At 39.7% G+C, this 17,115-nt stretch overlaps 1 long non-coding RNA gene across 1 annotated transcript in view; it reads left to right on the forward strand.

Moving 5' to 3' along the window:
* Positions 1 to 17,115, forward strand: part of LOC132817595 (uncharacterized) — a 41,671-nt gene that overhangs the window by 9,353 nt on the left and 15,203 nt on the right. The window contains exon 2 of the long non-coding RNA XR_009644898.1: positions 10,412 to 10,539. This is a non-coding gene — a long non-coding RNA (uncharacterized LOC132817595). The remainder of the gene's footprint in view (positions 1 to 10,411; positions 10,540 to 17,115) is intronic.

Raw genomic sequence — 17,115 nt, forward strand, 5'->3', positions numbered from 1 at the left:
AAGTGGTACAACATTAGCCACCCTCCAATCTGCAGGAACTGATCCCGAATCTATCGAACTCTGGAAAATAATCACCAACGCATTCATGATTTCTCAAGCCACCTCCTTCAGTACCCTGGGATGTAGACCATCAAGCCCCAGGGACTTATCAACCTTCAGACCTAACAGTCTTTCCAACACCAATTCCTGGCAAATATAAATTCCCTTAAGTTCAGATCCTTCAGCCCTGAATGGCCACAAGGGACTCCTTCACTGCCTACCTAGACCTCCTTTCTCTAGCTGATGGTCATCCAATCCTTCCAACCCTCCCCACCCACCCCCCACCCCCCCACCCCCGCCCCAAACCCCAGCCAAACCTCTGATCATGTAATGGAGTATCAGGAGGTGTGCTATATTTGCCTAGGTTCCAGTTGGTATGTGGTATGAGCATCTGATTATAGGCAATTTCAAGACACCAACAAAATATTGGGCATCAACATCTCTGAACCAAGGCTAAATATGTCATGGAAAACTAAAATTGTCATATTTTGAATTAAAATAAAACCACTTTTAAAATAACTTTGAAGAGATGCTAGAAGCATTTTGAGAGATGACATCTCTGTGAGACATTGTATTTTTTTCCATGTTAGAATGTGTATGTGGAAGGCATTTTTTTAAAAAAAATTAGGTTATTCAAATTTTGAGGAAAATAAACACCTCTTTAAAAAATGAATAATCTTTTTAAAAATTCAACATAAGAATGATCCCAGAGGTGAGGGGCTTGTCATATGAGGAGCAGCTGAGGATTCTGAGTCTTTACTCAATGGAATTTAGAAGGATGAAGGGGTGATCTCATTGAAACTTAGAGAGGCATGGATCCAGTGGATGTGGCAAAGATATTTCCAGTAGTGAATAGATTAGGATTGAAGGGTCCAGCCTCAGTGAAGAGAGAACTCTTTAGAACTAAGATGAGGAGGAATTTCTTCAGCCAGAGTTGGTTGATCTGTGAAACTGACTGCCACAGAGGACTGTGGGAGGCCAAGTCTTTGAGTGTATTTAAGACCGAGATTGCTTCATGTGCTAACAAAATTGAACTGGGACTTTGATGTTGTGTCCGTTTCTGAGACATGGATATGGAAAGGACAGGAATGGTTGTTTGCAGGTTCCGGGATTTGGGTGTTTCAGTAAGATCAGGGAAGGTGGTAAAATAAGAGGAGGTGTGTAAGAAGGGATGTTTGAGGACTCATCTACTGAGGTAGTATGGGCTGAGTTTAGAAACAGGAAAGGAGACGTCATCCTGTTGGGAGTTTTCTATCAGCCTCCAAATAGTTGCAGAGATGAACAGGATAGGATAGCAAAGATGATTCTGGATAAGAGCAAGAGTGACAGGGTAGTTGTTATGGGGGATTTTAACTTTCCAAATATTGACTGGAAACACTATAGTTTGGGTACTTTTAGATGGGTCAGTTTTTGTCCAATGTGTGCAGGAGAGTTTCCTGACAGTATGTAGGTACTCCTGATGAAGTGCTTAAGCCCAAAACATTGATTCTCCTGCTCCTCAGACACTGCCAGACCTGCTGTGTTTTTCCAGCACCACACTCTTGACACAATATGGGCTAACAAAGCATGAAGCAACTTTGGATTTGATATTGAGTAATGAACTAGGCCAGATGTTAGATTTGGAGATAGATGAGCACTTTGGTGATAGTGACCACAATTCAGTTACGGTTACTTTAGCGATGGAAAGGGATAGGTATATAATGCTTGGGGAAGAGTTATAGCTGGAGGAAAAGGCAATTATGATGCATTTAGGCAAGATTTATGTTGTATAGGTTGAAGAAGGAAACTACAGAGGATGGGCGCAATTGAAATGGGGAGCTTGTTCAAAGAACAGTTACTGCATGTCCTTGATAAGCATGTACCTGTCAGGCAGGGAGGAAGTGGCCCAAGTGAGGAAACCGTGGTTTACTAAAGAAGTTGACTCTCTTGTCAAGAGGAAGAAGGAGGCTTTTCTAAAAGATGAGACATAAAGGCTCAGTTAGGGCACTTGAGAGTTATAAGTTAGCCAGGAAGGACCTAAAGAGAGTGTGAAGAAGAGCTAGGAAGGGACATGAGAAGTCTTTGGCAGGTAGGATCAAGGAAAACCTGAAGCTTTCTGTAGGTACGTCAGGAATAAATAGGGTAAGATTCGAGCCAGTCAAGGACAGTAGTGGGAAGTTGTGCGTGGACTCTTAGGAGATAGGCGAATATTTTTTGGCAGTATTCACACAGGAAAAAGATAATATTGTCAGGGAGAGTACTGAGTTACAGGCTATTAGACTAGATGGGATTGAGGTTCACAAGGAGGAGGTGTTAGCAATTCTAGAGAGCGTGAAAATAGTTAAGTCCCTTGGGCCAGATTGGATTTATCCTAGGATTCTCTGGGAAGCTAGGGAGAAGATTGCAAAGCCTTTGGGTTTGATCTTTGTCGTTATTGTCTACAGGAATAATGCCAGAAGAGTGGAGGATAGCAAATGTCCTCTTGTTCAAGAAGGGAAGGAGAGACAACACTGGTAATTATAGAACAGTGAGCCTTATTAAAAGGCATCTGGATGGGTTCATGAATGGGAATGGTTTAAAAGGATTTGGACCAAATGCTGGTAAAAAGGACTAGATTAATTTTGGGATAGCTGGTTGGCATGGATGAGTTAGACTAATGGGTCTGTTTCTGTACTGTTCAACTCTAACTCTGGTAAGGAGATCCAGGATTACAGGGAGACAGCAGGAGAATGGGATTGAGAAACATTTTAGCCAAGATGGAATGGCAGAGCAGACTCTCTGAAACAAAGGGCCTCATTCTGTTGCAGTATCGTATGGTCTTATATCTTATGATCAAGCAATGTAATAATATAAAATAGAGGAGTACCTTTAGGCTTTACAGTCCATCAAGTTTGTTCCACCATTCAATAGCATGTTGGCTGAACCTCTCTGAACTTCACTTTTACACTTTATTATCTGTTAAACTCATAAACTTATTTTAAATCTAAGTGGCATCATTCTAACTTTTTGTATAAGTTATAGATGTGGACCTTTTATCTTTTAAAGTGGCAAATGTAAGTAACCAAATTGAAATATTCTAAAAAGTTTTCACAGAAAGTGACTAGATTGCATTATATTGTGTTTGAATCATATCTTTTGCAGTCAACGGAATCAGGACTACCATTCCCAGCACAATTTACAACCATATGAACTTAGCCTTTGATTATATAATTGTCCCAAGACACAGGGCAATCTTCTTTTAAATACAGAGGAGAATGAAAGACGTATTGAATGAGAAAGTAGATTGAGAGCTAACAAGACAAAATTTCAAAATGATCAAGTACAAAAGGAGAAGAGAAATAAATGCAATAACTGTACCTATAGAAAAGGTATTAGGGAAACTAATGTGGCTAACTACCACTAAGTCCCCTGAACCTGACAGGATGCATCCTAGGTTATTAAATGAAGTACCTTTTACAGGTGCTGAATGCATTGGTAGTAATCTTCCAAGAATCCCTAAATTCTAGAAAAGTCCCAAAGATTTGGAAAAAGAGAAGGATAACTAGATAACTATACACCTTTTAGATTATGCCTGTTGTTGGGAAAATATTAGAATCTATAAGGATGAAATCGTGCATTTACAAATGCATAACATGGTTAAGAAGAGTCGGTATAGCTTCATTAAGGGAAATCATGCCTGACAACTTTACCAGAATTCTTTGAGGAAATAACAAGCAGGATGGATAAAGTGGAAGCAGTGCATGTAGTATATGTGGATTATTAGAAGGCATTTGGTAACGTCTTCTTAAGAAAGGTTCATGGTATTAGGGGTAACATTAGCATGCATAGAGGGGCGGCACGGTGGCACAGTGGTTAGCACTGCTGCCTCACAGCGCCTGTAGACCCGGGTTCAATTCCCGACTCAGGCGACTGACTGTGTGGAGTTTGCACGTTCTCCCCGTGTCTGCGTGGGTTTCCTCCGGGTGCTCCGGTTTCCTCCCACAGTCCAAAGATATGCGGGTCAGGTGAATTGGCCAAGCTAAATTGCCCGTAGTGTTAGGTAAGGGGTAAATGTAGGGGTATGGGTGGGTTGCGCTTCGGCGGGTCGGTGTGGACTTGTTGGGCCGAAGGGCCTGTTTCCACACTGTAAGTCTAATCTAATTGACTAAGTAATAGAAAGTCACGAGTGGGATAAAGGGAGCATTTTCAGGATAGCAATCTGTAAATTCTAGAGTTACTGTTGATGTGTGGTATGCATGGATTACCAGAGGCATTTGATACAGTGACACACAACAGTCTTGACCAAAGTTATAGTTTATGGTATAAGAGTGACATTGTCAACATGGTTACAAAATTATTGGGTGATAGGAAACAGAAATTACTGGTCAACAGACATATGTCAGGCTGGAAGAAGGTGTATAGTGGAGTTTCTGTGGGGTGGATATTGGCACCCTTGCTTTACTGATATATATTAATCATAGAACCCCTACATGTTGGAAGGAGGCCATTTGGCCCATCAAGTCTACACTGACTCCCCTGAAGACCCATCCATACCTAGCCCCACTCCCTATCCCTGTAACCCTGCACTTACCATGGCCAATCCAACTAACCTCCACATCTTTGGACTGTGGAAGGAAACCAGAGTACCTGGCAAAAACCCAAGCAGACACGGGGAGAACTTGCAAACTCCAAGGTTTGAATCAAACCTGGATCCCTGGCACTGTGAGGCACCAATGCTAACCACCATGCCCTTTGCCTACTCTGGGTCTTGGCGCGCAGAGGACAATGTCAATGTTTACAAATTATTTGGAAGAATTGTAAACTTTAAGGATGAGGGACAGCAACATTGTTCAGAAGATTCAAATCATGATACTAAAAAAACACATGCTGCAAAGTTTTATGCTACACCCAGAAGAGAAGATATGCTGTCATATCAGGTGATGAAGTAATGTTGAGCTAGGAGTAAGATGCCTCAAGATGCCTTATTTTGCCTCAAGATGTAGTCCTTTTGGCAATGATAGTGTACATGAAATTCCTCATGAGTCAAAAGGTATCATATCAAAGACCTCAGCAAATGAACGAAATATAGGGACTGATAGCTGGCATCTAACAATCCAAAAATCAGAGCCAGCATGCTTTGTGGTTCTTTTTGTGGCTTTCTGTTGACCTTTAAAGCCTTCCCAATCTTCTCGTTTCCCACTGATCTTGGCCACTTTGTATGCCTTCTCTTTCAACTTGATAGCTTCCCTTATTTCCTTAGACACCCCTGAAAGATTACCCCTTTCCTTACAGTCCTGCCTTTTCACTGGAATGTACTTTAGCTGAGCACTTTGAAAAGTTGCTTTAAAAGTCCCCCACTGCTCGTCAACTGTCCCACCATAAAGACTTTGTTTCCAGTCTACTTTAGCCAGCTCCTCCCTCATCTTATTGTAGTCTCCCTTGTTTAAGCACAGGACCCTGATGTTGATTTTATCTTCACCCTCTCCATCTATATTCTAAATTCAACCATACTATGATCACTCCTTCCAAGAGGATCCCTAACTATTAGGTTATTAATTATTGTCTCATTACACAGAACCAAATCTAGGATAGCTTGCTCTTTCATCGGTTCCATTGCATACTGTTCAAGAAAACTATCACAGATACATTCAATGAACTCCTCCTCAAGGCTACCTTGACCAAGCTGGTTCGACCAATCAACATGTAGATTAAAACTCCCCCATGATAATTGCTGTACCATTTTTATGGGCCTTAGTTATTTCTTTTGTTTATTGCCTGCCCCAATGTAATGTTATTATTTGGTGGCCTATAGACAGTCAGCTTAAAATCAAGAGAGAAAAACAATTCCAGAGGGAACAATCTTTCCTAATCTAGTATGATTATCAGTATGTGACCAGACTGCAGCATGAGAGGAAGCTATCAAAACAGGAAGATTTTATGATTTAGTGACAGCGCGTGAAATTGGAAATCAGTTTGGAAAACTGACTTGTGATTTGAAATTGTATGATTTTTAATTTGGGAAATAGGAAATGTTGGTACATCTAGCATTAATGTTTTATATGTGTTGATCATGTTCAAAGCTAAAAGGATGTACACTGAACTTTGCCCTTTTGATGTTGAAGTTCCCATTGTGTTGTTTGCAATTATAGATTTTATCTAACATACAAGTGTTCATTTGTGTAATACCAAAAAATCTTGGATTTTTTTTATCATAAAGGAGGGATTTCATAATGACTTGTATGTTAAATAATATACAATATTTGGATAAGCTACAGTAAAGTATATTTTCTACTTGGCAAGGAGTCACCTGTCATGGAGATCCAAAGTCAATTGACACAAATAATAGAGCAGCAGCAATAATAATGCTGCATTAAAGCTTTGTTAAGACTTTGCTAATCTGTGATGGTGAGTGTGGTTCTTTCAATCTGGGATGTAACATTGATGACAAGTATTGTGATAATTCTGACAGGATGAGTACATTGGTAATCAAACTCCACGAGCCATACCAAAAGTCTAAATGTTTTATTTAATCACCAAAATGATCAATTTGCATCCCTTTATTACAATTACCTGGAACAGAAGGAGACTTGCAATAAGGTTTCTTTGATAAGCTCAAAAATAACTTACTTATTAAGAAAAAATGTACTCTTTAAGCAAGTGGTAAAATGGACTATTAATTAAACTACTATGCAAACTTAAACCATATCCTATAATCTTGTATACAAGCATCATTCATCCATAAACTACACAGGACAGCTCTGCAAAAATGTCATGAGTTTGAAAAAAATGAGCAAAAAGCCTTGTATCTTGAGGGTGAAAATTCACATTGGGTTGATTACTCACCATTCTTTTGATTTCCTATCAATGAGATCTAATTGCTGATAGTTTCAGACTGGTAGAATTTTGGACCAGATTTCAGATGCAGATGGCAAATTAGTTCGGAGTCCTGATTACAATTTCAATTATCAGTTTTTGCAAACTATTTCTGCGAGGGAACGTGTGTTTTAGCTGGCTTTGCTTAAATATTTTTCTTCTTATTCACAGAGAGATCACTGGTTCTCCTTGCATGCTTTCTCCACAATAGCTACAGCTAGCTGTGTACTGAAAGGCAATTTTTGCTCAAGGTTTTTCCTGAGCAAACTTCAGCACAATCCAAAGGTTTTTCCAAGTTTGTCCAATAACTTAAGGCATAAAATTATATCTTATCTTCTTGTAGTGGTTCTGTTCGCAGAGCGGGAAGTTTTTGTTGCAAACGTTTCGTCCCCTGGCTAGGAGACATCATCAGTGCTCTGGAGCCTCCTGCGAAGCGCTTCGCAGGAGGCTCCAGAGCACTGATGATGTCTCCTAGCCAGGGGACGAAACGTTTGCAACAAAAACTTCCAGCTCGGCGAACAGAACCACTACAACAAGCACCCGTGCTACAAATCTTCGCAGAAACTTTGAATATCTTATCTTCTCTTAAAAGCTTTGGACACTCTCTTTTAAAATGCCAATCCTCCTTTGTAGAAAGTAGGTAAATTGCCTTCTCTTTGACCTAATTGTTTCTAAGAAATCATTGATAAAAATCCGTCTTCAAAATCTGTAATGCACAAAATGTGTCAGTTACCCACAGATTAGTTGTATACAGTTTCTATATAAATAAGAATGTGTAGTCAATCTACTAGAGCTTTTATGTCTACAGTCCCGGGAATTGAGTCATTTGATCTGACTGATGGGTGCTGACACTACCAAAATGTATTGAAGCAGATGTGTATTCTTGCAGTGACACTGGCATGTACAGCACAGTGATTGGGCTTTTCTGCTCTTCGATTCAGATGCATAGGTTATGGAGACTTTCGAGACATTGCCTGACACGAAGAAAAGACAGATTTATGAACCTCAAAGCTTTCGCTGCATGAAGCATTATGTAGCGATGCCAAATGGCACATTTCCCCCCAACTTATGACTTAGTTAGGCAGGAATCAAATGGAAGCAAATATATTATCACTCATTTAAATAACTACTTGATTAAAATAACTTGTGTATCAGGTGAAGCAATATTGCACATCAGATAAATTTGAGTCTTAAGCTGCTGGAAGAGGAGATGGCAACATTAGATGATACTTTGTAAATAGCAGCCGTTTTAGATGTTGTAAGTGGACAATATCGCAGTATGAAACTTGATCCCAACTTACTATCAACTTGAGAAAAGTTGATGTTGTTTGAATGATGCAATGGAGTTCAGGTACATGTAAGTTACATGTGATTAAAAATCAACAGTACATTTTAGACAATACTAAGCATGTGCATAAAGAGCTATATCATAGTGACATAAGATCACATTGATACTGAATCCTGACTGTAAGATTCCAGAACTTGTCCTCTTAAAATCTCAAAATATAATTATGTTTAGTAAAGTATATCAGTATTAACTTACAAGAATAGGGTCTTCATTTTTGCGGCATTGTCAACTGACCCTCTATTTAAGGATGACATCTCTTCAGGGTCATGAGTTTCATGAGTTTTTTGAACTGGTGAATGAACAGACTGGTTCTGTATCCACAGATATTTTTTTTGGCAGACACACAAGATGTTCAATGTGGTAATGGGATGTAGAAGCAAGATTTGCTCCCTTCTCATTCCTCATTGTTATCTCCCCACCTCATTATTAAGGTATTTGATCTGAAAGCATGATGTAACTTGGGAGACAATTTGTCCACACTTTGAAAAATGTATAGCAAATTCTTTTCAGTCAATATATCAAAGCTGTCATTTTTTAAAGAGAGCTTCAGAGTCTCAGTAGTATTTTCTTTCTCTGCTCCTGGATCACTGCCCACTTGAAAAATCAAGACGTGGTAGGGGGAAGGACAAATGCTTTTCAGCCATCCTAGCAGAGTCTAGCCAATTGTAGTTGGTTTTGCAGGAGGTTTTTTTTGCCTGAACACAGCCAGGTTTATAAGTAAAAGGACACTTGTGTTTGTTTGATGGTTCGACCTTTGAATCTAGAGAATGGAGTGGAGACATTGCTGGTGAAATGTTTCAACATTTTTTGTGATGCTAATACATAGTCCAGGTGTCATGACTTTTACAGGAGTGTGGTGACAACAACCATTTTATAATTTAGGAAAGTTGATTTATGGAGATTTTTGTTGTCAAATGTATACAATTTTTATTCATTCACAGGATGTGGGCATCACTAGCTCGGTCAGCATTAATTGCCCATCTCTAATTGCCCAGAGGCACTTCAGAGTCATCTGCTATGGGTCTGGAGTCACGTCAGCTAACCACGTAACACAGTTGCCTTCCCTAAAGGATGTTAGTGAACCAGTTGGGCTTTTTCCTAACAATCAACGATGGTTTCATGTTTATCATTCAACAATTAATTTCAGATTTCTATTGAATTCAAATTCTACCATGATTCAAACTCAGGTCCCTAGACCATTGCCTAGGTCTCTGGATTAATCGTCTAACAATAATATCACGAGGCCATTGCCTCCCCTCCCTATCTATATTGGTATAGTTTGTACAAGGCTGAGTTGTTGCCCCTAATCTGATGCTGGATTTTTCTTTTGAGAGAGGTAGCTGCCATGGTATAGGAAGTTATCAAAGTATTTCAAAGTATCTGTTTTTAATTATATGGGAAATAAAATATTTGACTAACTAGGTCGGGTTGAATATGTGTTTTGTTTTTATCCTGGCGACATCTAAGGACAGACTATGCAGAACTGAAGCAGGTTGAGAAAGCTTGCAAATCTGGTGTAGAATGGGTGATAACCCCACAGTCACCAACATACTGGAGGTCATATATGTTTACGGTGGTCATTTTAGTTTGGCACAGACAGGACTGAGGTTAAAGAATTTTCCATCTAGGCAATATTTAATATTCACACTAAAGAGAAGTTGAATTTCATGGTGAACAAGCACTGTCTAGTAGATTTTAAATATATGCAGACAGTCTCATTTTGCTTAATACTGAATTTTAAAGATAACTGTTTTAGATCTCCCACTTAAGACAAATGCAAACAAATTACCATGAAAGCATTGCAAGATTATATTAGAGTTTATTAGACATTCAAATCTCGATAGAAGATTCATTGAGTCTCTCAATTTACTGAATAAAATATGGTTAGGTTTATTAATGTAATGAAAAGTTCCCTGTGTCATATTCAGCATGTACCTTGAATTTACATAGGAATATCTGACATAATATTTATTGCTATGAAGATCGAAAACCACACTTTGTTTCTGGCAGGATTTCCTCTGCCACTGGAATAAGGTAATACAGGACAAAGTGTTTCAGGATTTTCCCCACTATGGACCACAGGAAAGTACCTTGATAGTTTCTGTAGTGTGATTTATCTTCCTTTTTGAAGATAATTACAAATATCACGTTATTTAAATCACAGAAGAGTTCTCTTTCTTTCCAAATCTGCAGGGTAAGAACATGAATCTAGATGCGAGCAGAAGCTTACAGCTTTGAAGACCTCAGCTGGAACATCATCAGGTCCACAGGCTTTGAACTTTTTTATGCATTTGATTGGTTGTTGAAGCTCTCCAACTGAAGTAAGTTGACTCTTTTGATTCTACCACTGAGTACTGGGGAATAGCTTCTGAAGGGTACAAGTTGACAGTGTGGATTTATGGTTGAGGATTTAGAAATGAATTTCCAGCACTGATGGATGGCAATGTCATAATCAAGAAGAGAGACACTTGTGAACAAGGAGATTTTGTCTATCTGGCCCTGATGGCTTCAAAAAAGCTTTGCATGTTAGGACAGATACTGTTGAATCTTGTCTTACTACTTGCCTTTATTGTCCAAATTTGTCCTTGGGTCTCAGTCTTCAAGTGATGGAATGCTGTCTTCTTGACAAATGACATTGGGTTGTCTTACCAAGCATTGAAAGCTGTTCACTTCTGTTCCAGCAGGCAACATGTTTCTGCATAATTTTGCAGTCCTAGTAACAATGATGTTTGTATCTAATGATCTGGTCACAGTGATCCCACTGTTCTAAAACTGAGTTGGATGAGTGAAAAATTTCCAGATTGGTAATGAGTTCCTTTCAAAATTCCTGTATCCGAGTAGCATGCTTTAATCCTAACACATTGTTGTTTCTTCTCTTTGGAGATTTGTTTGTTGTAATTTCTGTGCTAGGTGGATGTTAATTACCGATCAAATAAATCAAAACTTTATCCAGTAGCTACCAGGCCCCTGCACAGATAAAGTGATACAGACATTACTCAGATCTTTGGCTTAAGCAATGACATAATGGAGGAAGTGGCAATGCTTTGATCAAACATCTTTTCATGTTTTGTATTTGTCCTTCTAGTGGAAGATGATGTTTGTTATTTTGAGGCTATGATGAGTACACTAGTCAGCAGGAGGATAACAGACACACTGGTTTTTCCCATGTTTTTTTCCCCAATGGTTCCTCTACAAACAGGAGAATCACAAACAACTCTGGCAGTAAAGTTATCCAGAAGGTTCTGAAACAAACAAGCAACAGAAATTGCTGGGGAAACTCAGTAGGTCTGATGGCGTCTGTGGAGATAAAACAGAATTCGCTTTTTGACTTCCAGTGACCCTCCTTCAAAGAAGGATAGCCTTTTCTTTTGAGATAGTGGTGAGAACGCCATCAAAGTCAGAAAAAAGCATCCCATTGCCACTTGCATTTGTTTCCCAGGCAATGATAAAGCGCATAGATTGTATATGTTATCCAAAAGAGCTGAAAAGGCTGTGACAGATGAATGTATTAAGTAAGAGACTTCTCAGGCCTGGTGGGGAAAGGGAGGAGACATCAAGTAATGAGTTCATGGTTCATGGTTATATGCCAATGGTTGAAAGGAGCACTGTAAAAGAACCTGAGGAAGATGTGGAGTAAAAGGTTTGTTTTACTTTATTCTAAGATTAGCTGCCAAGTTTGTGTGTATGGAACTATGTTATGATGTCAGATCAAACTATACAAGTCTCCATCTATAGTGTTCCAGAAGTCCGGTCCCTTTTAAATCTTTCCCCTCTTGTCTTTAACCTATGCCCTCTAGATTTGGACTCCCAACCCTGGGAAAAAGACCTTGAGTATTCACCCTATCAATGCCCCTCATATTTATAAATCTCGATAAGGTCACGCCTCAGCTTCTCATGCTCTCGAGGAAACAGCTCCAGCGTATTCAGCCTCTCCCTATAGCCTTCCTGATGAAGGGCTTATGCCCGAAACGTTGAATTTCCTGTTCCTTGGATGCTGCCTGACCTGCTGCGCTTTAACCAGCAACACATTTTCAGCTCTCCCTATAGCTCCAACCTCCAATCCTGGCAACATCCTTGTAAATCTTTTTGAATCCTTTCATGTTCTGGCCTTTTGGAATATGAAACTTCAGTATTGCTAAAAACAAAGATACATTTTGTCGGAGCTTTTCATCTTGTAGTCATCAGGACAGTAAGCCAGAAAACCAAAGTGAAGGAAAAATATATTTTTAATACTGTATGAATGGACAGCGTTGATTGGTTGGCAAATGGGCGCTGATTGTTAGAGTTGTTGACATGGTGAATCTACCAGTTAGAGTCATACAGCACAGAAGCAGACACTCCAGTCCAACATGACCACACTGACCACATATCCCAGTCTAACCTAGTCCCATTTGCCAGCATTTGACCCATATCCCTCTAAACCCTTCCTATTCATTTACCTATTCAGATGCCTTTTAAATATTGTAATTCCTCTGGCAGCTTGTTCCAGTCATGCACCACCCTCTACGTAAAAAGGTTTCTTTCCCCTCGCACCTTAAACCTATGCGCTCTAGTTTTGGACTACCCCATCCTGGGAAAAAACCTTGGCTATTCACCTTATCCATGCCCCTGCTAAAAGGTCACCCCTCAGCATCTCCCTATAAATCAAACCTTCCAATCCTGGCAACATCCTTATAAATCTTTTCTGCACCCTTTCTAGTTTAATAACATCCTCCTTTAATGATGACTGACTGTTAATTGCCAAAATTTGTTTATTTTAATTACAGCAGATTGACTTATCAAGGTATTGTCCTGAGAAATTAACCAGGGAATGGCTGTTACCTATTTTTTTTAGTTGAAACAGGTACAGTGTTTATTTATGTTTTTGCTGTTTGCTAAGGACATGGCTCTGTGTATTTGCAAACATCCACCACCAATGCTTACACACTGCTGCTACTATCTACAAGGTATATTGCAGAAATTTAGCAACAATGCTTAGATAGCACCTTCCAAACCCATAACTACTTCCATCTCGAAAAACAAGGACAGCAGACACATGGGAACTGCATCAGCTTTAAGTTTCTCTGTAAGTCAGTCTCTGTGCTATTCCTTCCGTGCTGTTGGTTCAAAATTCTAAATTTCCTACAGCACATGGACTGTCGTGGTTCAAGAGGGCAGATCGCTACCACCTTCTCAAGGGCAACTTGGGATGGGTAATAAATGCTGGTCTAGTTGACAATGCCCACATCCCATGAACAAATCCTAAAAAGAAAAATTGCATGTGGTTTTCAATGTATGCATGTGCACCATACTAAAAGATTGGATGTACTCTCAGGATTATAAATTTAATATTGTTTAATTATAAAACCATATCTAATGTTGGACATGTGAGTTTTGCTTGGATGTAATCAGTATCTTGCATGTAGCAAACAGCTGAAGGGAGATGCTATTTGATATGATCGGCTAGTCTTTAGGACATCATGGCCTGAACTCCTGGTATCATATCAGCACTGAAATTCATATACCACATGACTTCAATTCATGGTTTTGTGCAATAACCCATGAAAACTGATCTGATCAGGTTAGCCTTAAGGTTGTCTTCATGCCTTTTTCAGCATCAAGCTTGGTCACATACTGGTGGCACATCTAGATTGTCATGATATAATGGTATAGTACAAATGTGTTCAGCTTCCTTGCTTGGTACGTAGGTAAATAGGCTAGCAATGTGAAATGAGCATGTGGACATGATATTGCTGTGGCAATCTTCTTGCATACAAAGGAATAGTTCACACTGTGTGTTTACCTTGATCAACACCAACAAATCACTGCAACTATTTGTCTGATTTATGCTGTGCAGAACCTGTCATAGGGTGAAAAGGGTCTGTGGTGTGCAAAGTATTGGAGAGGATTCTGAGAGTCAGGATTTATGATTACTTGGAAAACCATAGATTTATTAGAGATAATCAGTATGGCTTTGTGAGGGGCAGGTCATTCCTCGCAAACGTTATTGAATTCTTTGAGGATGTGACAAAATACGATGAAGGCCGAGCATAGATGTGGTGTATGTGGATTTTAGCAAGACATTTGATAAGGTTCCCCATGGTAGACTCATTCAGAAAATAGGGAGGCATGGGATACAGGGAAACCTTCTGTCTGGATACGGAATTGGCTGACCGTAGAAGACAGAGGGTGGTGGTAGATGGAAAGTAATCAGCCTGGAGTTCAGTGACTAGTGGTTTTCCACAGGGATCGATTCTGGGGCCTCTGCTCTTTGTGATTCTTATAAATGACTTGGATGAGGATGTGGAAGGGTAGGTTAGTAAGTTTGCTGTTGACGCAAAGGTTGCTAAAGTCGTGGATCGTGTGGAAGGCTGTTGTAGGTTGCAACGAGACATTGACAGGATGTAGAACTGGGCTGATAAGTGGCAGATGGAGCTCAACCTGGCAAAGTGTGAAGTTATTCACTTTGGAAGGTTGAATTTGAGTACAGAATACCAGGTTAAAGGCAGAATTCTTGGCAGTGTAAAAGAACAGAGAGATCTTGGTGTCCATGTCCATTTATCCCTTAAAGTTGCCAGCGAGGTTAATTAAGAAGGTTGTAAAGAAGGCGTATGATGTGTTGGCTTTCATTGGCAGGGCAATTCAGTTTAAGAACCATGAGGTTATGCTGCAGTTCTACAGAATCCTGGTTAGACCACACTCGGAATATTGTGTTCAGTTCTGGTTGCTTCATTATAGGAAAGATGTGGAAGCTTTAGAGAGGGTGCAGAGGAGATTTACCAGGATGCTGCCTGGACTGGACGACATGCCTTAGGAAGAAAAGTTGAGGGAGCTAGAGCTTTTCTCTTTGGAGTGAAGAAGAATGAGAGGTGACTTGATTGAGGTGTATAAGATGTTGAGAGGCATAGATAGAGTGGATAGACAGACATTTTTTCCCCATGGCAGAAATGTCTTCACAAGGGGCATAATTTTAAGATAATTGAAGGAAGGTTTAGGGGAGATATCAGAGGTATGTTCTTTACACATACCTCTGGTGGGTGCCTGGAATGTTCTGCCAGCAGTGGTAGTAGAGTCAGACACATTAGGGACATTCAAGCAACTCTTGGACAGGAACATAGACGTTAGTACGATGAAGGGTATGTAGTCTGATCTTAGAGTAGGGTTGAAGGCCTGTACAAGGGCCTGTACTGTTCTAAGACAAACTTTCTTAATGTCCCTTTATCAAGTAATGATTGATAGAGCCTGTGAATGTTCACTTACAAGAGTGTAGGCTCATTTCACTGACGTTGGACTGGAATCACATCAGTCATACTGGTTAAATATAACAAGTTCCCTTCCCAATCTCAGCCTGTTCCTTTTTACTGATGAAAGCTGTTTATTTCCAGTGTTTTTAAAATTTCTTTTTCACACATTCTATTAAAATTCTAAAGCACCAATGTGGTTTCTGCACTAAAAATCGGGTGGAAGGACATTGAAAATCCATTTGGTAGCCTTTCCACTACCCATTCACTACACCCAATCTATCTGAACTTTTACTTAATAGTGTAAGCCCACTGAAATTTTCACTGCAATAGGGGATGTCAATGCCATGCAGAAAGCTTCTAGCCTTAGCAGCTCAAGCTAATTTTGAAAAGCTTGTGGAGTCGGGGTTTGGGAGTATGAAATCATCCTTTGGGAGTCTCCTAGACCATTGGTGACATCCCATACAACTCCATGACCATTTCTTCTCTATCTCCATTTACCCCTTCACCCAATTCACTTCCATTGCTATGAGCCCCATCCCTGACCTTATTTGTCACTCAGGCTCCTCAGCAATGAGGGTTATTTGTAGTCCGTTCAGTGGCTGAAAGTGGTACTGCTGGGACTACAGAGCTGCCAATGAGTTGGGTTTGTTGTCATATCTTGATAAGTTGGGACTTCTTTCTGTGCGAAGAGAAAATTGCATTAAAGCAATTAATGAAGCTCACAGCATTAAATTGCTGTGGAACAGATGATGAGATAGTGGGGGCAATTTCCCTTGGACTGGAATCTGGGACTATAGGTATTCTGGCATAATTCCAGAAATGTTTATCCCAACTCGAAGACAACTGTTGCAAGTGAATCTCTCTCTGTCATCACTGCTGAAATAACTCCATGAAAGGTGGTATCACTTCACCAAGTCACCCTTTTAATTACATGTGCACTATACATGATACTAACCCAACTAGCTCAGAGCTGTTTCATGCAGTGAACAGACCCTAATGGTCTTATTTATTTTTTATTATTTTTCAATTTTTTTTATTTCCTTAGGGTCTAAGTGACAACAATGCCACGAAAGCAGTTATCCAGTGACCAAATCACCCTTTCATTTGTATGTGCAAAATACATGACACTGACCCAGCTGGCTCAAAACTGGATGAACAGAATTCCTGACACTCCAATTATGTCTGTCAGCAAGGGATCAGGTTAACAGGGAACTCATGTGCTATGATATCCACCTATGACCTCATTCCAATCACTACAGTGGCTAGTTCACAATGCTTTCCAATTTGTCACAGATGTTGTTAAAGTCTCGTATGAATGCAAGGATAATCTGAATTACTTTAAAATAGAGACTAAATTATGTTAGCTTGGTCTGGTTTAATCACCCTCCTACCCTCAACTGGCTTCTCCTGAAAACGGTATTTTAGTCTTTGCTCCCTGGGATATTGATTATTCAACTCCAAAAATCTTAGAAGGAGTACCTTATGGTGAGTATGTATGCTTAATCATGTCGTTGAGTAGAGTCTGCTTATGTTTAAAGACTTGACCGAGTAATAGAGGAAGAAGGAAGGTTCTTAGGATAAAATGTGATATAAGACCAACTAACTCCTTTATTGGGCAAAATGGATGTTGGGTCAAGATGACCTCTTCCATAAGTATTGCCGTGTTTTTGCATG

Source organism: Hemiscyllium ocellatum, chromosome 7, assembly GCF_020745735.1.
Source record: "Hemiscyllium ocellatum isolate sHemOce1 chromosome 7, sHemOce1.pat.X.cur, whole genome shotgun sequence".
NCBI classification, from domain to species: Eukaryota; Metazoa; Chordata; class Chondrichthyes; order Orectolobiformes; family Hemiscylliidae; genus Hemiscyllium; species Hemiscyllium ocellatum.